Here is a 21,742-nt window from a genome sequence, read left to right as displayed (position 1 = left end):
TGATTGATGAATAAATTGGATTGGAAGTAAGAGAGGACAGTTAGGAAGCTATTTCACTGATCCTTTGAAAGAACATAAAGACTTGCACTAAGGTGGGTGGTGTTGAAAATAGAAAGAAAGGGACATTCAAGAGATACTGAGATGATAGGCTCAGCAAGGATTTAGGATTAGACGGAGGGAGAGGAAGAGGGAGGAGTCAAAGATGACTTCATGGTAGTAAAAGTGGATGAAGGGAATAGTGGTGCCCTTAACAGGAAGAGGCAAGTCAGGAGGAATAAGAACAGAATTTCAGTTTAACCAGACATCCAGGGAGGCTATTGAACATGTGAATCTGGGGCTTAAGTAATGGAGTCTAAGGTTTGAAGGTATAGATGTAAGAGCCAGCCACAAGAGAGATAATAGTTGCAGCACGTGGAAATAGAAGACATCAGTAAAAGGGAGCTGGTAAAGAATTTCTGTTTCTTCAAAAAAAAAAAATAGGAGGAAGAAGAGGAAGAAAAGGAAAAGGAAGAGGAGGAGGAAAAGGAAGAGGAGGGGGAGGGAAACCTGATCTGTTAGGAGGTTAGAGGATGAAAGAATGACATAGAAGAAATTAAAGAAGGACCACTGAACTCATGTAGATAATAGACATGAAGTTCTTTCCAGGAGCTGGATCCTCTGTGGAAGAAAAGATTTCTTGTCTTCCAAGGAATAATAATGTGGATCTACCAGTGCTTTAGGATTAGAGATCCTCCAGTAAGGGTCAGAGGAAGAAGAGACAAGTAGTTGTGGTTGGTACTTATCTGTCAACTTGACCTTAACAATGTAGAAGTTTTCCATCTTGTCTTCATAGGGTATGCATCCACTGCAGAGAAGTTTAACTGACAAGTCAATTGCCATCAAAAGAATACTAAAAAGAATCTAAAAAAGGACCTGAGTTGATATTTTTACACACACAAAATTTGTTTTATTTTCCGTTAACTAGCATTTTTTTGCCTTCCCAATTAAAAAAAAGAAAAACAAAACTCTTATAATAAATATGCATAGTAAAGCCAAACAAATTCTTTGGTATTACACAAAAATGCTTCTATAAATATTTTGGTATATGTGGAGTCTTTCTTTTTTGTCAGTGACTTCCTTGAGGTATATGCCTAGTAGAATCTTCTGGGTGAAAGGCGTGGACATTTTAGTCACTTTATTTTCATAATTCCAAATTGCCATTTAGAATGGTTATACTTATTCACAGCTTGATCAACTATGCTTTGTTATATCTGTCTTCAAACAATGCTTCCAACTCTGACTGTTTTTACCTGGAATTTTTGAAGTAGAACTAAGGGGAAATTTTGGTGGAATTTGTGACAGAGAATGGAGGAAATTGGGGAGCTGTTTGATGTGCACTGTAGGTTGGAAGAATTCATATTTCAATTGGTTCAGTGAAAGGACAGGTAGAATACCATGAACTAAAAATTCATGTAGGAAGTCAATACAGAAAGGATGGGATGAAGTAGGAAAAAAATCTGAAGACATGAAGAGAAACAATTTCAACGAGGATGCAAAGAGGACTTAGATTTTAAAAAGATATATACGAAATATGGAAGCCATGGCAGGTAATGAAAGGTGAATATAAAAAACACCATGGCATGGTTCTTTTGGAATAGCGTAAGAACTACCTCAGAATGAGCTAACATCAGCAAGGAATGCTAAGAACAATAAAAAGATACATTGACAAAGCCATAGTCAGACAAAAAGAAGAATTTAAGAAGTAATAGGACTGCTTCTAGGGACATATAGGACAGTCTCTTTCCTTCTCAAAATATCTTGGAATATTTTGAGTTTACTTATCTGCATAAATATTCTTTTCCTTCAATCCCCACTTCCCAGCAGAATGCGTGTTCCTTTATGTCAAGGGACTGTTTCATTTTTGTCTTTGTACTCCTGATGCCTTGTCTTTGGATCCACAGTGCCTTACATATAGTAGGTGCTTAATAATTTGTTGAATTGAATAATGGATGATAAGGAAAAGGCAGAGCTGTTCAACTTATATTTAATTTCTGTTTTCTTTGCAAAAAAGAATAATGTTTGAATTGTAAAGGTCAGAATAAAAATGCTAAATAAGGGGGTTGAAACCAAAGATAAGTAGGGAGATGGTAAAATCGCACCTAACTTCCTTTGAGGAGTTCTAAATCACAAAGCACAGATGAACTGAATCCTTTCTGAAGGCTTTTGAAAGAACTAGCTGTTGTGACTGCAATTGGTGATCTTTGAAAGATCATGGGCAGACAACAGGAGAGGTATTATGGGCCTGGAGAAATGGCAAATACTTTCTCCATTTTCAAAAAAGGGCCAATGAGCTTAATTTCAATTATTGGTAAAATTCTAACATATATTATTAAAGGAGTTGTTAATGAATATCCTGGAAAGGAAATGGTGATCACAAAGGGTCAGAATGACTTCCTCACGAATAAGTCATGCCAAACTAATCTCATTTCCTTTTCTGACAGGGTTACTAGGCCAGTGGATCAAGGGGATGTTATGCATATAATTCACTTAGATTTCTTAGCAAAACTAGCATCATACAATCACAGAATCTGAAAGATGAAAGAGATCTTAGCAGCCATGTAGTGAAATCCTCTTTGACAAATCTTCTCATACCATTCTTGTGTATATGATGGAAGTTGTGAGCTAGATGATGGTACCATTAGATAGATTCTGATCTGGTGGAATGGTCACACTAACCCAGGTGTGGGGAACCTGTGGTTTTGAGGCCACATGTGGCCCTCTAGATCCTCAAGGGCAGCCCTTTGACTGAATCCAAACTTCACAGAATAAATTCCCTTCATAAAAAGATGTGTTCTGTAAAACTTGGACTCAGTCAAAGGGCCACACTTAGGACCTAGAGGGCCACATATGACCTCAAGGTCACAGGTTCTCTACCCCTGGATTAAACTTTCTGAAGGTGCTACTGGAAGTAAGTGGTATAACAAGTGGAAACATATCAGGACTTAGTGCAAAGGCAGGCCAATATTTTGTACTTTCTGATGGTGGCTAAAACTTCACTACCATTTTTGTTCATGGCTGCTCATTGGGTAGGATATTCAACGCAATGGGATTTTTAAGTAACTATTATATGCTAGGCACATAAAGGTGAAAAGTGATACACTTTCTTCCCATTAGGTGCTTATGTTCTCCTCGGGTGCAGGGTGGGATAACAAATGTAAATACAAATATATAAACATATATACAAATAAATACAAATATGGATATAATTTAGGGAGGCAGAGAACTAGAACAATAGGGAGTAGAATCAGGGAAGGTTTAATGGACGAGGGGACACCTGAACTGAGGCTTAAAGGAAAATATGAATTCTGAGAGATGGTGTTTAGGAGGCAAGGGGAATAGCTTGTATGAATGCACCAAAGTGAGAGAAGGAACGCCACATGTAGGAAACATCTGGTTCCCTCCCTTTTATTACAATTTGACTATTGTGGTTGAAGTACTAGGAAGTGGAGACAGGAAGACATGAATTCAAATGCTTCTTTAGATGCTTACAAGCTTTGTGATCCTGGGTAAGTCAGTTAACTGCTCTCAGGCTCAATTTCTTCATCTGTAAAATGGAGTTGACCTGAGTCCCACGGTTGTTGGAAGGATCCAATAAAATAACATGTGTGAAGTGCTTCTTTGTAAGCCTTAAAGTATGACAGAGAAGTTTATTATTACTGTTATTATTATTATTATTACTATTACATAGAATGTGTGAAGAAGAATAATGTAAAATTAGGCTGCAAAGGTGGGTTCCAACAAGATTATAGAGGGTATTGATTTCAAGGTGAGGAGTACATATTTTAGCCTTAAGGCAACAGGGAGCTACTAGTTTTTGAGCAGGAGAGTGACACAGTCAGATCTGTACCTCAGGAAGATTACTTTAGTCACTAAGTAAAGGATGGATTGGAAATGGGAAGAGGTCAGAAGCAGAGAAACCAATTAGGAGGCTGTAATCACTCACTCAGTCATTCATACCTCTCTTATATTTGCCAGGCACAATTCTAGGTGCTAGTGGCATAAAGGCAGTGACAAATGCTACCTGCCCTAAAGGAACTTATATCAACAAGAACATGCAAAATATATCTAAATTATATGCACAGTTCTTTGAGGATAGCAGGGCACGGGCAACTTCTCCACATGATAGGTTTTGCGCAGGAAGCAACACCTGAGATGGTAACTTGATAACTTGGTAATCTTGATTGATAACTTCAGGATGGAGTCTCAAGTAGACAGTCATAGCAGATGACAATATGAACAGAAAACATTAAATATTAAAACATGGATGTTTTCATAAATTTTTCATGCACAGAATTTTACACTATATCAATCAACAAATGTTTATTAAATGTCTACTATTTGTCGTGCACTGAGTTATTTCAGGTGAGAGGAAATGAGGGCTTGTTATGATTGTAACAGTATGAGTAGAGTGTAGACTTGTGTGAGGTATTGTGAAAGGATAATCAGCAAGACATTCTATTTCTTTGCCATGATGAGGGAGTTAGAGAATGAAAAGAGTTATGGATGATTCCAAAGTTATAAACTTGAGTGACAGAGAGTATTATGGTGACCTCAGCACAAATAAGGAAGTTTGGAGGTTTGAGATGGCTTTATGGGAGAAGATGGTAAAATCTATTTTGAACATGCTCAATTTGAGCTTATGATTTGAAATCCAGGTAGATATGTCCAAAAGGCCATCGGCAATGAAGAATCCATTTGTCACTGAAGGATGCCATCTATCTAGGTATACAAAGATGCATGTAAATAATGGACAAATCATATGCAGATATATATTTTCTCTCCTAAATCTTTCATGGGCCAGTAGGTTGCTCCTCAGGAAAATCCTAATGGATGCTACTGAGTTAAGTTCTTAGGGCAAAATGGAACCAGGAACATCCCTTTGGATGTGAGTGGGTCTCATTATAGATTTAAAGGGAAGAACGCCACCTACTGAATATCAAGCATAAAGATTTATCATTCCATCATAAAAGCTTAATGATCATAATAATCTTAATGACATATAACACTTTATAATCATTAATTATTTAATCTCCAAAACATCTTTGTGAAGCTGAAAACTGTCATTACCCTTGTTAGTATCATTCATATGATCCTTAGATAAGACAGCTGAATCACATGCAGTGTCTATATATCATCAAAATGTCCCGTCTCTTCATGTGACTCAAGAAACATCCTTGGTTCCACAAGTTTGACATTATGTTTTGACTTAGGCTTTAAATATCCCAGATATTGAAACAGAAGTAGTTAATTCTTGACATGAGGGATGGGACTGGGGGACCCTGTCATCATGTCCCTTTCACATTAATTAATTGATAGAAATGCATTCAATAATTTTATTTCAGTACCATAGCTTTATAATATTCTCCCTCTCTTTCCTCTATGCCCAAATAGTTTCTTCTCTGCACTAAGCATTTTAAATTATCTTAGCCAATCTTCATATGGCATGATGGCATGATTGTGTGCATTTTTTTTTTCTGGATCTACTCCATTTTATAAGTGTCATTCATAAAATGTGGCCCCTAGAAATAAAGAGTATAATACTAGTACAGAGCAGGGCAGAGTGTTCTATCTCTGAAGATTTAGTTCATTTAGATCTCAGCATGCTCTCTTCACCTTAACTCCTACAACTTATGGATCTATATAACCATTGATTCTAGCTTCTACCAATGGCCCTCATTCCATTTTCATGAAGAAAAAACAGAGCAATTGCTTAGTAGATATTATAATTGCTATTATTGTTATTTTCAAGGGATGATCTAAGCCACCATAGCCAATTCATTAGATTATAGATTTAGAATTGGGAGCCACCTTAGAGGTCATCTAGTGGTCTATTCTCCTTCATTTTATAAAGAGGGGAAATGAAGGCTCAGAAGTGAACTGACTTGCCCAAGGTTACTCAGGTAATTAGTGACAGAACTAAGGTCTGAATCTGGACCCACTGACTCTAACATTTTATACTACCAACCTACTTCTATTTAAACATTTGCATTTGTTTCCTTATTTCATACTGAATGTGCTCCTTTAATCTTTAGACTATTTCCTAAAGGTTTTAAAGGATTTTTATTCATTTCTAGATTTTTTGATATGTTGCCAAAATTCATTATAATGGAAAAAGTTTATTCTGAAGAATCTGATTTTGACTTTCAGTTGGATTTTCCTGCATAGCAGTACAAAGACCTCTGGTAAATGAGAGAAACCAAAGGCCAACTATGCTGGTGGATACCAAGACCCCAACCCTATCTCATTTACTCAGATCTTCTTGAAAGCTTTTTTGCATAGTTTACTCCCTAAGTTTTTCACCTATTAGGATAAATTTGGCCTATTTTGGACTTGTCGAGTAGTCCAAGAATGCTTTAAAATGTTTTAGGTTTCATTTCGTTAAATGTTAAGAGAACTGCTTTGCATGCTGGACTTCAGAATGATTCAGTGAAAACATTTCATGTCAGCTGGTGCAATGGAAGACACTTGCCTAGTGACAGCACTAGAGGTGAAAATGCTGAAGTATGTCCACGAGCTTCTATATTTAGTTAATCCTATACCAGTGACAGAAATTTATAAGAATAATGAGGAACTGGGGCCAGGTTTTCAAAGTTCTTTGAACTGTAGTGCAGGAGGAAAACCAATATGAAAGCCAAAATGAAATTCTCTAGGATAAATTTGTTTTCATGGCTGAGAATTTGGCAATACATCAAGAAGTTTGGAAACTGATTAAACTTCCCTGAGCTTCAGGAAAGATCCCTGTAGATGAGAGGTGCACATTCCAAATAAAGTAAGGAAAAAGCTTCAACTGCTAGAATTTTGATGGTGATTTAGATTTCTCTTAAAATTAATAACACATCTAAGCCAATAGCTCGTCTCTGCTAGACCCCCATGCTCTGCCATACTCTCCGGCCACCGTGTCCCATTATGTAAGATTTGCTAAGATTCCAGTTGTGGAGAGCCATATTATTGACACCCATCTCCAATTTTCTTTTCTTGGAACTTACTGTTAATACCTTCTTTATCCTGATGCCCCTTCTTCCATACCTTCATTTTAAGGCTTGGCAAAAATGAAAAGTAGATTGCCCTATTAAAAGGGTAAGGGCTCCTAATTTAAGAGAGTCTAAATGACTTAGGATATTATGAAAGTAGAACTATCAGCTATATTCCAGAGTATATATCCTGTCATATATCCATGCAATGAACTGATCTCTGCCTTGGCTTTCTCATCAGCAAAATGAAGATGACACTTCCAATTTACTTCCTGGGTGTGTGTGTATGTATGTGTGTGTGTGTGTGTGTGTGTGTGTGTGTGAGATATCTATATATGTGTGTATAACATAAATGTGTGTGTGTATATATATGTTTGTGTATGATATCTATATATGTGTGTATAGTATAAATATGTAGATATGTGTGTGTGTGTGTGTGTATGTTTAAATTCCATTAAGGAAACTCACTGTCCTAGAGTGGCAGATTGACAGCTGGCTTATCACTGCTTTTCTCAAGAGGAATGATTGGAAGCCACTGATTCTATTAAAGTTCATATTTTACATGCAGGAATATTCTCAAATTTATATATGCTATCACTGAGTTCAAATCTTTTTCCTTTGATATATCATATTCCAACATTTTCTTTTCTTTTTCATTCTTGATGAGTAGTCCTTTGCTATTCAAACTAGTATTCCTTTTTAAGCGAGTTGTTTCCTCATAGCTGTTATCAAAACTTTTTATTTGGCATAATATTAACAGCCATAATGATTCTTTCACTACCTGACTCAAATTTTGTTAGGACAACAGTGCTTTGTAAAATTTAAAGTATTATATGAAAATGTTATTATTTTTACTAAAGTTTATTCTGAATTTGATGCTACTTTAAAAGGTTCTATGTCTCCTTAATGCACTTTCCCCAAATCACACAAAATTATAGAATCTATGACTTAAAAAACCATCCTGTCCAACATATATGTGAATAAGAATTCTTTCTACAACATACTAGACATGTAATCACCTGGCCTTTGCTTGAATTCTTCAAGTAATGGGGAACCCACTGCATCCCAAGACATTTTACTCCAGTTTTGGATAGATCTAATCACAGGAAGTTTTAAACTTCAAACTGTGGAGACTGGTGACTACATTTATGGTTGAATTAAATTTGGAGTTCCTCTCTGATTGTGATTATATCAATTTAAACTTTTGCCTCTACTGCCAATAATTTCAAAGTAATTTTATTGAAACATTTCTTGAAATATGATATTTATACTCTTTTCTTCATCATAATATTTTGGAAAGCCAATCATTTGCAGATGAGAATTTTCTAGAGAAATATATTTCTCTAGCTCATTATTTTCTTCCTTTTTCCCCTTCTTGTATTTTATATTTTATATAAATGATTAAAAACCACTAATTCTATTAATTGATATTTTGTATTTTATATTTTAATTAACAAGCCTTTATTTTCTCTTGCCACCTATTTCTCCCACTTCCTGATTGGAAATGCCACCTCCCCCAATCCTTGTAACAAATATCTATAGTCAAGCAAAACAAATTCCCATATATTGGCCTTGTAAAAATGTGTCCCATTCTAAGTCTTGAGTCCATCACCTTTCTATCAGGAGGTAGGCAGTAATTTTTTATCTCTGGTCTTCTGGAATTGTAGTTTATCATTGCATTGATCAGAGTTTTTATGTCTTTCAAATTTGTTATTTCTGTACAAAATATTCCCCTGGTTCTGCTCACTTCACTCTGCATCAGTTCATACACATCTTCCCAGGTTTATCTGAACCATCCCTTTTGTCATTTCATTGCATTGCAATGATTTTCTATTACATTTATACAACATAATATGTTCATTGATTACTCCATTGATGGGTACCCTTTAATTTCTAACTATTTGCCACTACAAAAAAGCTACTGTAAATATTTTTGAACATATGAGTCCTTTTCCACCTTCTTTGTTCTCTTTGTGGCATAGGCACAGTAGTGGAATTACTAGGTCAAAAGGTGTGCACAATTAAGAAACTTTTAAAGCATAATTCCAAACTGCTTTCCAGAATGGCTGGACCAATTCACAGCCCCACCAAATGTGCATTAATGTGCTTGTGCTTCAACATTTGTCATTTTCCTTTTTTGCCAACTTTCACCTAGTTCAATCTTAAAGATCAGATCTTTTAAATTATAGAAACCTTAATTGCCCTTCTAATGTTTCTTTCTTTCACTTTGCTCTAATATTTCTTGTTGTAACACTGTATTTTTGTGTTCTTTATTTGCTATTCTCTTTCAATGATCAATATCTTATTAGTATTTTTACTTTATATTCTAAATCATCAATCCTCTTGAATGTATTTTCAAATTTTTTTCTTGACAAATGCTTTCCTTCTTATATAATATTTTAATTATTTTAGTGTTTCTCAATTCAGTTCAACAGTTATTTCACATAACAAACATTATTAAGAGTACACTATGTGCAAGGAACCATGCTGGGCACTGGGGTTACTAAGGCAGAATAAAATAGTTCCTGCCTTCAAGGGTCTTGCATTCTACTTGAGTGAAGTTGCAGCATGCTTATAGGTAAATAAATACAAATTCTATTAACCACTCTGCGAGTTCTTGTGATAGCCCCTTTCTTCTTTTTTTGGGGGGTGGTCTAGTTGTTATTGAAGTATTGAAGTATTGAAGTATTCTGTTCATCTAGAAATTTCTCCTCACTCTCATCTTGTTGGATTTAGTTTTTTTTTAAATTTATGGAATAAAACAAGCATTTCCATAACATAATACAATAAAAAAAGATGATTGTACATGAAACTGCAAATCTACTATGTACAACTTGCTATTCCTTTCAAATAGGCAACAAACTTACCATGTAAATTTGTTATTTATTTACCCTATTTAGTTATTGTATTGAGGTAGTTTCCTCAATCTCTTTCCTGGTTTGTCTGTAGGATTTTCCTTGTAGGGATTTCTTTCCTTATACCAATTTTTTTTATTATTGTTCTTTTCGCCTATTTCATGCACTTCTTGCTGTTTGAGGTGGTGAAGAAGAGGTGGATTTAGACAGGACCACTTAACCAGCCATCTCCTTGAAGCAAATCTCTCCCTTTACCTCAAGCTTTTTCTTAACCCATATTCAGTGGACAGAAAACTGGACCTAAAGTCAAGAAGACCAGAGTTCAAATTCTGCATCTGACACTAGCTGTGTGATCCTACACAAGTCACTTAACCTCTATCTGCCTAATTTTTCTCATCTTTAAAATGGAGATAATAGTACTTACCTGCCAGGGTATAAAGTCAAATAATATTTTAAAGCATTTTGCAATACACAAAGCACTATATAAATGAAATTATTATTATTTATTTGGTTTACACTTTCTGCTTTAGAATCCTCTCTCTTTTTGATGTCATTGTTCTGTTTTCTCTTCAGCCTTCTCTGGAAGTGATCCTTTACCCAAATAACAATGTATATTTACAAGCCAATAGCAAGAGCTTTTCAAGAAAAAAATCTCAACCAGAGAGCTATTCTTGGAAAGCACATAAATTTAAGTTATTTATCTTAAGGAATAAGCCAGTCCTGATGATCATAGAAAAGGAAAAAAAAAACACCTTTTTGTCCTAATGTACTCTTGTAGCCCTAAGCTAGGAAGACTATATAATTAACTCAGCATATGGAAACTCTTGCTTAATAAGGAAGGGGAGTGGAGGAGGAGAAGGGCAGCAATCAGGAGAAGCCTTACATATACTAGGGACTCTCCTTTGCCCTTCCTTGCCTTAGAGTACACCTCTTTTGTTGTTCAGTCATTTCAGTCATGTCCAGCTCTTTGTGACCCCATTTGGGGTTTTCTTGGCAAAGATACTGGAGTAGTTTGCCATTTCCTTCTCCAGCTCATTTTACAGATGAGAAAATGAAGCAATCAGGGTTAAGTGACTTTCCCAGGGTCACACAGCTAGTACGTGTGAGGCTGGATTTGAACTTAGGTCTTCCTGACTCCAGGTCCACCATTGTATCAGCTACATCACCTAGCTGTACCAAAGCACACTTCTAGAGTACATTTTAGAGTTCACTAACATCTTGGGTGAGACATAAGTTCAGAGTCATTGTGGCTTTGCATAGTGGGTTAAGATTCAGTAGTTCTTTCCCACTATGTTTGTATGGACAATATCCACAAACTAGGTTATAATGATATCAGGACAGTAGGTGAAATTTTCATGAATGTTAATGCACCATTGCTTCCTTTTGACAATGAAAGTAGGAGGAAAATGGAAGGCAGTGAGAAAATACTTTTATTAGTCTGTGGGTGTTTTAGAGCCCTGATTTGTTATATAGTCCTGGTTGTTCAGCATAGATTGAGATAGATTGGTTCCCAACCTTTATGGATTATCTCTGTTTCTGTCTTTATTAGACCATAAGCTTTTGAGGGTAATAACTGCATCTTACCTAAACTTTGTACCCATATCAAGAAATTTGTATTTTCCTATATGCTAAGAGTGACTGTATCTTCTATTCCTACACCAATTTTTTTTTTCAGAGAAGATAAGGAGACCAGCCAAGATGGTGGAAGGGGACACGGTACAGTTAGATCTCTCCGACAATTACTCCACAAAGACCTATAAAGATAATGACTAGACTAAGTTGTGATGAGGAAATTCAAAGATGATGGGGTGATCAGACAAAAAACTAGACAGGTGTGGATTCCATGCCATTAGTTGACAAGAAATATCCAGAAGTAGAATATATGTCCACCTTTTGTGTGTATTTAATAGTGTACCCCAGAATCTTCTCCAGTCCCTTCTGCTTACTGCCATTAAGAATCGCTTTCCTCACAGTATGTTTTTAGACTTGATTAAATAGCTAATTTATTATTTATAAAATACTTGGAGCCTCATAGATAAAGGGCCTGTGGAGCTAGAAAATATTATTATGATTTTCCTTTACAAAAATTATCCCTTGGTAGTGTAGAGGTGACCCTGTGTTTCAACAATTGTGCCAGAGCTGCACAAGCCCTGGCAATTCCCATCAAGCTGAAATGGCCTCAAATATAGGCCTAGAGGGAAGTTGGATATCTGTCGTCCCAGAACTAGTCTCCCTAAATACAGAGAGGATTATCCCCTAAGCTAGTGTCAGGGATAATTCATTTTTTAGTTACAGCAACTCACAAGAAAGGCCTTGTTACATGAATGGATAGAAGTTCACCTCAGAGCCAGGAAGCCTTGGGTTCAAGTCTCATCTCTGACACGCATCGCCCATCTGATCTTGGGCAAAAAGTTTGACTATTCACTGATCTGGGCAACTACAAGTTGTAGAGAGATTTTCCTCACTGAAAACACAGGTTCAATCCTTATCCTTTTCCAACTCAGAAAGACTTTCCACAAAGACTTGGAGTGGTGGTAATCTATGTTGAACGGCATACCAACAGCAATGAAATGATGGATCTGTAATTAAGAGAATTTTATGGATCAGGTTTTCTGCTTCACACATTAAGTTACCATGTGTTGAAGGCTGAAATTGTAACCTGAGTGTCCACTGAGCCTTTTGAATAGAAACCTATTTATAAAATACATATACAGAAGGCAAGATAATTTTCAGTCTTTCCATGGCATCTCTCTAGAAATATTTCTCCTTCGGTCTCTGCTCTCTAGACACAAAATGGTAAAGACAGAGAAAAACAGAAATTCTTTTAGCGTACTCCCATCTTTTGAATGATCTAGTAATTGATTATTTTTTCTTGATTTTCTTTTTAATTTATGGAATAAAATAGGCATTTTCATAACATAGTATAATTTAAAATGATTGCACATGACACTGCAAATCTATTATATACAACTTGCTATTCCTTTTAAAAATATAATGAAGTTATGCAAATTTTTTTCTTTTTTTTTCCTTCCCTCCTTAACCCCTCACACTAGATATGGCTACCATTAGACACAAATATGTGTGTGTGTGTGTATATGTATACGTGTGTGTGTGTATGTGTGTGTATATATATATATATACATACAATCATTCTATACATACTTCTATTTATCAATTCTTTCTCTAGATGTAGATAGCATCCTCCTTCATATGTCCTTTATAGTTAATTTGAGCATTTATAATAGTCAAAATGACTTATTCATTCAAATTTGTTCTTAAAACAATATTTTTGTATGCAACATTCTCTTGGTTCTGTTCATTTCATTCTTCATTGTTTTGCACAAGTCTATCCATGTTTTTCTAAGATCATCAAGCTCATCATTTCTTATAGCACAGTTGTATTCCATCACAATCACATACCACAACTTGTTCAGAAATCCACCAGTTGATGGGCATCCCTGTAATTTCCAGTTCTTTGCCATCAAAGAGAGCTGCTGTAAATATTTTAAAACATATTGGTTCTTTTCCTTTTTTTCCTAGTCATCTTTGGAAATAGACCTAGTGTTGGCATTGCTGGGTCAGTTTTACAACTCTTTGGGCATAATTCCAGATTGTTCTCCAGAATGTTTGAATCAGTTCACAATCCCACCAACAATGATTCCACTCCAAAATTGCTTTCCCCTTCCATCATTTTAGCTAGTCTGGTAGGTGTAACATGATATCTCAAGGCTGTTTTAATTTGCATTTCTCTAATTGATAATAATTTAGAATGTTTTTCATATGACTTTAAATTGTTTTGATTTCTTTATCTCAAAACTGTCTGTTCTTACCCTTTGACCATTTATCAATTGGGGAATGACTCATGTTCTTAGAAATTTTAAAGTTCTTTATATATTTGAGATATAAGACCTTTATTTGAGAAACTGTTTATAAAACTCTCCCCCCCCACACACACATTTTATGCTTTTCTTCTGATCCGGGCAACATTTGTTTTATTTTTACAAAATATTTTTAATTGAATGTAATTGAAATTATCCATTTTACTCCTCACTCTGCTCTCTATATCTTGTTCATAAATTGTTTGCCTATTCACAAGTCTGATAAGTAATATGTTCCATGTTTTTCTAATTTTCTTGTAATTTCTCTCTTTATATCTAGGTCATGTATCCATTTTGACTTCATCTTGGTAAATGGTGTAAGACATTGATTTATGCCCAGTTTTTGCCATACTTCTTTTGAGTTTCCCCAACAATTTTTTTTTACCAAATAATGAATTCTTATCCCAAAATCTTAAGTCTTTGCACTTGTCAAATACAAGGTTACATTTATTTGCTGCTGTAAATTGTACGTCTAATCTGTTCCATTGATCTACCTTTCTATTTCTTAGCCAATACCAAATAGTTTTGATAATTACTGCTGTGTAATATAGTTTAAGATCCGCTACTGCTAAATCTCTTCCTTTGTATTTTTGTCATTAGTTCTTTTGATATTCTTGACTTTTTGCTCTTCCAAATGAATTTTATCATTTTTTCTAATTCAGTAAAATAATTTTTCAGTAATTTAATTGGGATGGCATTGAATATATAAATTAGTTTAGGTAAAATTGCTATTTCTCCAGTTATTTAAATAAGTGATATTAAAAATACCACTTATTAAATTAATGTTAAATTTCTGTTTCTTTTCTATATAACTTTATTAAGATGTATTTCAATGAACAAAAATTCATTTTCTCTGCCTCTCATCTCTAGAAAAAAAAAGAAAACCCAAACCCTTGAGACAAACTTTATATTTAAGCAAAACAAATTAAAAAATTTGCCATGTCTAAAATACATATATGTCTCATTCCGCATCTTGAATCCATCACCTCTCTATTGGAAGGTAGGAAGCATGTTTCTTCACTCTGCTGAAATCATGGGAGGTCATTGCATTGATCAAAGTTCTTAAGTCTTTCTAAGTTATCCTTACAATGTTGTTATTGTATTGTAGCTTATATAAGCTCTGAGGATTCTTATCCCAACTCCCATTTCCACTGATGAGTTCTAGAGATAACCCTGAGGGATCAAGGATGTTTCTCTAATGCCATTGGCTCAAGCCCCTGTTGTGCTTCCTCTCTTCCCCAAGATTATCAGCTGAAAATAATTTAGTTAGCTAGCCTCAAGTAGCTTTTAGAAAGGGTTATTGGCTAAGGTAGTACAATATGAATTGTTGTACAAAACATTTTCCCAAACATTTGTGATACTTTCTTTCTAGTAAATATATAGAGAATACAGAGGAAAGTGTGCTTAAGGTTAGAGAGTACATGTGGCAAAGGGGTAAGCTCACATTTCTTTGGTTGCTGGAAGTCCTTTTTTCCTAATGGGGATTGCTTAGGGACTTCCCTCTAGTGATGGTTTGGTTTATTTGGTGTGTTTCTTCTAAGATCATTAGCCATCAGCAGGTTTTAGCTTCCAATGATGCAGACATTGACACCAGATGATCTTGTACTTTTGTGTAGAACACCAATGGGAAGATGGGACTTGCTGATATTTTGGGGGGTACAATGCTAGGATTCTGCTGGCAAGATGGGAGATTTGGCATTCTCTTGTTTTTCTGAAGCTGTTAGGATCTTCTTCTGGTCAAAGAGGAGGGGCGCTAACTAGCCAAAACCAAGGGCTATCTTCACCCCACCCCCAGGTGATTCTTCCTCGTTAGTATGCCAGAAAGCTACACACTCTACTATTCTAACTAGTTTCATACTTTTATATAGAACCCAGACGGTATAATGAATGGACCTCTTGTCTGGAGTCATTTCACTTCATTACATGGCTTTCAAAGACTTTTTGTACTTAGTCTAAGGTCTTTTGATTGATTGGGTGAAGTGGTTTTGACCCCATCTTTGCAGTTTAAATTATTCTCCTTATTCTGATCACTATTCTGGGTGTCAGTTCATGCAGATCGTCCAATGTTTCTCTGAAACTGGCCTTTTCATAATTTTTTTACATGCAATAATATTACATCACATTTATTTACCATAATTTGTTCAGATCTTCCCCAATTGGTCACAACCCCCTTAGTTTCCTGGGTAAAGATTTTTATACTTATGGACACTTTTCCTCTTTCTTTGATCCCTTTAGGGTCTTAGTTTCTACATATGGATGTTCACTGATGAGAATGGGGAGAGATTGCTCTTAAATACTTTGAGTTGCTTCTAGATGTGCTTACAGACAGAGGGGGGAAAAAGCCAATGACATAATTCTGTTGGCAAAGGAAGCCTTTTCTCTTCTTTTGTCCTCCTTGTATTGTGGCATTGCCCTGTGAGGGCATTTTTTTTTTCATTGGCCAACACATGCACTCTGCCTGTCACCAGAGACCATTTGGCAGTTAATGACACTTTCTTTCTGCATTTTTCAGACAAATGAAATCACAATTGAGGAAGCTAGAGAAAATTGCTCTTGCAATTTCTACAATATTGGTTGTCTCCCCAACAGAGCCCTAAGTCCACCCTGAGGTTTATATAGGCTTTTATGGTGTATTTTGCTAAGATGTAAGGTGTTTTCAATTGGAATTCTTTTTCACTGTCATCTAAGGCTAAATGGCTTATAGTATCGTAGAGCTATATGTTAACAACTGAAACCACTTAAGAGAGGGTGGGGTACACAATGCTCCAATGAAGAGAATATAATTTATTAGAGAAGAGCTCTAAGTGCCAACTATAGAGGTGCCTTTCAATTCTGCTCCCAAATTAGCTGAGGATTGCAGATTTAATTCATTTAACTTATTAATGGATTTAATCTAATTCTTGTAATTTTTTATTTTGTTGCAGGAGCCCAGGGACTTTTGGGCAATAAACATGTTTTAAATCAATCATATACTTAAACTAAATTTGACATCACTGAATAGCCTTTTTGTAGTATTCACTATACCTTTGCTACCATCTCCATAAAGTACAAACTGCCATGGTAAGCAGACTAATAGATTTTTTGTTCTCCTAAAAATATGATTACCATAAAAAGCAATGAGGTCATTGAATCCTAGGGCAAATGTTGAAGCCTAAATTTCTTCTGCTTTTCATATCATCTGAAAGTGGTTCAACTTCGTAGTCATAAATTTTGTACAACATCCATAAATCTTGTGCTATTTTCTCATTGGCCCATGGCCAGGGAAAGTGGAAGCAAGGCTTTATTGCCAAAAACCATCATGCTGTGGGTTCAAGAGTACCAAATTCCCTTTTCACGTGTAAAGTTTGGGAACCTGTCATCAATTCCTGCTTCGTAGACTGTAATACAGTGATATATTAGAGATATAATCCTAGAAAACTATACAATGAGCCAAGCAATAATTAGGGTTGGACAACCTCCACAAAGCAGGTAGGCAGAATCCCAAGATGCCAAATCTTGAAGCAAAGTCTTCAGGGCATTGTTCTCGCTGTTCCTGGCTTATCCTGGAAAAAATGTTGAGAGTTCAAGGTCTTCCATATCCATTGATGTGAAGGTAGGCGGGAGATGGGGAAAGAAGAGACTATTTGCTTCCCTTTCATTCTTCCTCCTTTCTGTGTATCAGCCTTTCTACTTTCCTCCCTCTTGCATCAGAGAAAGGGTCAATGAAATAAAAGGTTCTCTAATGAGGTCATTGATCTCATCCAATGCTGGGATCTGGTACAGGCCAAACCACAGGCAGGATAACTTGATCAGAACTGGGGAGTAGTATTATAGCTTTATTGTCTTTGTGATTAAAAAGTCAGAAGCAAGGGGTGAATTGTTTGTAGCCACAGGGTCAGTTTTCAGAGCAGCTAATATGAGGTGGCCTGTTGTAGAATGAGCATTGCATTTGAAGTAAAAAGCCCTGGATTCAAATCCCAATTCTGCTACTTACTATTTATGTGACTTTGGGCAAGCCAATTAACTTTGTGAATCCTCATCTTTCTTAGCTATAAGCTATTCTATAAGCAAAGAGGGTCTATAGGAAAGGGTCATGTTGGAGATCCAGAAGTATATTTCAGTAACGTGGCCCTCTGGGCAAATCTGGCAAAAGAGAAGATATTAATTTTTCAAACAGGTTTGAACTTATATGGAGAGGTATGTTTCCAATTCACCTTACTAAACTCTGATCCTGTTGTCATTTTGAGCCCTGGTGCACTGAGCTAATGCCAAAATTTGTGAAGGAGCTTCAGCTGTGGACAGCTCCCTGCTGCTGCTAGCATTCCCAGCATGGGAAATGACTGCCAGGCAGAGTACAGGGAGCAGAGTGAATTCAAACCAGAATAACACCCTCCTCATTCTATTCTCCTTGCCCACAAGGCACTGAGGAAATACTCTATCGTCTTGGGTAGTCCAACCTCGATGATAACCAAATAAATAGAACACAGTGTCTTGAACAGAGCAGGCACTCCATAAATCCCTGTTGATTGATGTTCCTACTCTAGCCAGCTGCTTTGTCCTGCTGTGAGCAAAAAGTTATGAACTAAAGCACAAATGTTAATTAAGACAGTATAAACCACCACCAAGATAAATATGCCAAGCACATGTATTATTAACAAATAAATACACACGAGTACAAATGGATATGTACTAAAACACACACACTCACACACACATGCACACACACATTATTTTAATGTTTCAGAGATCTGTGATTTGATTAGTTGGGTATTCCTTTCCTCAATTCTGATCACATTCAATGCCTTAGGAAACAGGTTTTACAAGTTGCTTCAACTAATAATAATAATAATAATAATAATAACAACCCAGTGGCCAGCTATGAGTCTTTCTGAATTCAGGCTGGTACATGACAAATATATCAATCCACACTTTAAGCTTGGTAAAACCTGACAGAACTTGCATTCCACTGGCAAAGCCCTCACAAACGCAGGGTCATCTCCATGTTGGAATGAAATTTCAGAGTAGGACCACATTATGCCTATGCAATTGCATTTATGCCTGAGCATGTATGGTATGGCCCAAATGTATAAAGCAGGCTTTTTGTAGATTTGAGCAACTATGTGTGAATAGTCTGAATAGTCTTGCTGAGATGCAGGAACTCATTAGAGGCTATTCACAACTAACTGGAAAGTCAACATACTCTATAGGAGGTCTGTTGATATTTCAAAGGTGACCAGTACCTGACCAGTACCTAAGCATAATTAACAACATACTGAAGCCCATTAGGAGGTATCTAGGAGAGTTCAGGCTTGGCTGTATTAGAAAGGCAGAGAAAAGCAGGGGTGGTAGTTTGCTCATCCTTCTTAAATGTAATGACAATCAACAAAGCTGATTATCTTGAATGATATTAAATCATAATACTCTATACAACTTGTTTGTATATTGTCTCCCTCATTTGAATGTGAACTCTTTAAGAGTGGGCACAGTCTTTTGATTTATTTGTATTTCCAGCATTTTGTGCAGGGCCTCGTGCTTAATTATGGGTCATCTAGTCCAACCCCCTCATTTTCAGGAAAAGTAAAATGAGCCCCAGAGAGATTAAATGATTTGACCGAGATCACATAGGTTGTAAAATGACAGAGCAAAAATTCAAATCCACATCATGGTATTTGTAGAATTAGCTTTGGAAGGGACATTCAGAGGCTGTCTAGTTCAACCCCCTTTTCTTATAGATTAGAAAACTGAGGCCTAAGGAGTCCTAGTGACTTACCCAAGTTCAAACAGTTTAGAAGTGTCAGATGGGATAAGAACCCATGACCTCCGTCACCAAAATTAACACTCTTTCCACTATTCCTTGCTTTGTTCCATATCTTTCTTTTCATTTAACCAGGGTCTTTTGCCTAATTGACAGATATTCTGTAATTGTCCAATCTCTGCCTGTAGGCCCATTTATAATATTATTGCATATAAATGAACATATTATATATATATTATACATGTATATATACACATACAAAGGCACACATATATGTATGTTTGTTGTTTAGATATGATTCATTTGTATAGGAAATTCCCGTTGAAACTCTCTTCTCAGGAGTGGATAGATAACTTGTCGATAATTTATAGTTTAAAAGAGTTGAAATGTTAAGTGACTTGCTCAGGTTCACAGAGCTGACCAGGGTTTGATCCAGGTCTTCCAGGCTCTAAGGCTGCTCTCTATTCATCAGGTCATAAAATCTCTTATACACTAAAGTCTTAATAAAAATAAGTATATGCATACAAAATAGAAATGTATACTATATATATGACTCAAACATTTCCTGTATTGGGGGATAAATGAAAATAACATAACATGATTTAGAGCTGGAAAAGACTTTAGAGGCCATATGATCTAATCTAGTCTACATTTTACATATAAAGAATTAAGGCCTTAAGTGGTTAATTGACTTGTTTGAGGTAGAAAAAAGTTAAAAAAAAATGTAGAAGATTTGAACTAACATCCTCTGATTCAAACTCCAGCATTCATTGGTAATCTGTTAATTTTGCAAATAGGAAATGTATATTTCCTGAAAAAAGATCACTGGAAGGTTTTCAAACTTAATTTTGTATCACTGCTAGGGATGTATTACACACGAGTGTGTCACAGCTAAAGAATGATAATAAAAACAACGTATTTAAATAGCTCTTAAAATCTGAAGTACTGAAGAATAATAGTTAGCAAATTCTTCATTGTTTTTCGGTTTCTGCAGGTCCTGTGCAGCCTGGCTCCACCTGGGAGACGGAGAAGGATTAGGAACAGGCTGAGAATTTGGGGGTACCTGAGAGTCATCCAAGATACCTGCTAATATATTGCAAAGCACTATTTCCTAAGCCTCAGTTCCATAGGTACCAACCAACTGGTGGCAAGTCAGAGGAGGGGAGGGGCAGTTTGTTTTTAATAAAGAGATTGCCAATGAGTCAATCAAAACAGGGTCAGAAAAGGCCAGAGGCAAAAGGACATTGGAGAGTCAGGTAATAGGATCTAGGAGTAGAGATGAAATTCAAGGTTTGTGGGCCAAAGAAGTTAATCAGTAAGATCTGATAAAACAAACAAACAAACAAACAAAATAACCAACTAAACCAATAACAGGTCAAGAGAGGGGTCTGCAGTCCTTGTAAGTAGCCTACGACAGTGTTGTGTGTTCAGTTAGCTGAAAGTTCAGGTTTTTTAAAGTAGGCCTCTCTGAGGTAGTGCTTGCCTAATCTCCTCCATTAATTGTCTCCTTAGTCTTCTGAAGGAGAGATGGTTCTGTTAGGGCCAGTCCTGGACAATGCTCAGATTTCAAAGAAAAACATTTATTAAATGAAGAGATTCTGATTTGATTTAATTATTAGTAATTAATTATTTTTTTTAAAAAATGCTTTTGCATTTGACACGCATGTTTTAGTCTTAAGAAATTTCTATTTAATGCCAGGGACCCATATGCTCCTAATCAGTTTTGTAAGGTCTTATTTAAATAATTAGCTTTGGGACTAGAAGCATAAATAAAGCTATTATTCATAAATTTGCCAATTACCTTTCCATTGCTGTGGACATTATTCTACTCAATTAGGTCCTGAATTATATCCTAACTAAAGGTGGGCAAAATCTTGTGTTTGTCAATCACCTATCAGTAATCAGAAAATTAGTAAGTATATTATCTATGCATTTATATGACTAGTCTTAATGTAAAGGTTTGTTTATTTGACTTTGTTACATTCATCAAATGTATTAGAAAAAAAACTACCACTAAGTCAACAATTAGTTTTAGGAACAAAAAGGTTCCTAAGTAATAAATTTAACTTATTATTTAGTTTACAAAAACATAACAATGTGTTAGAAGGCAGTTTCTAATGGCGATAGAGAAGCTAAACTTTTGGGTTGAGAGCAGATAGATCAACATAGGCACCTCCATTGACTAATGATAGGAAACCTGGGTTTCAGTCCTGACTAGCACTACTTTATTATATTACCTTGGGTCAGTTACTGTCCTTTATTTCT

This window comes from Vombatus ursinus, unplaced genomic scaffold (assembly GCF_900497805.2).
Source record: "Vombatus ursinus unplaced genomic scaffold, bare-nosed wombat genome assembly UNPS02014830.1, whole genome shotgun sequence".
NCBI lineage: Eukaryota > Metazoa > Chordata > Mammalia > Diprotodontia > Vombatidae > Vombatus > Vombatus ursinus.
The sequence above is the reverse complement of the archived record's forward strand: the minus strand, read 5'-3'. Positions refer to the sequence as shown.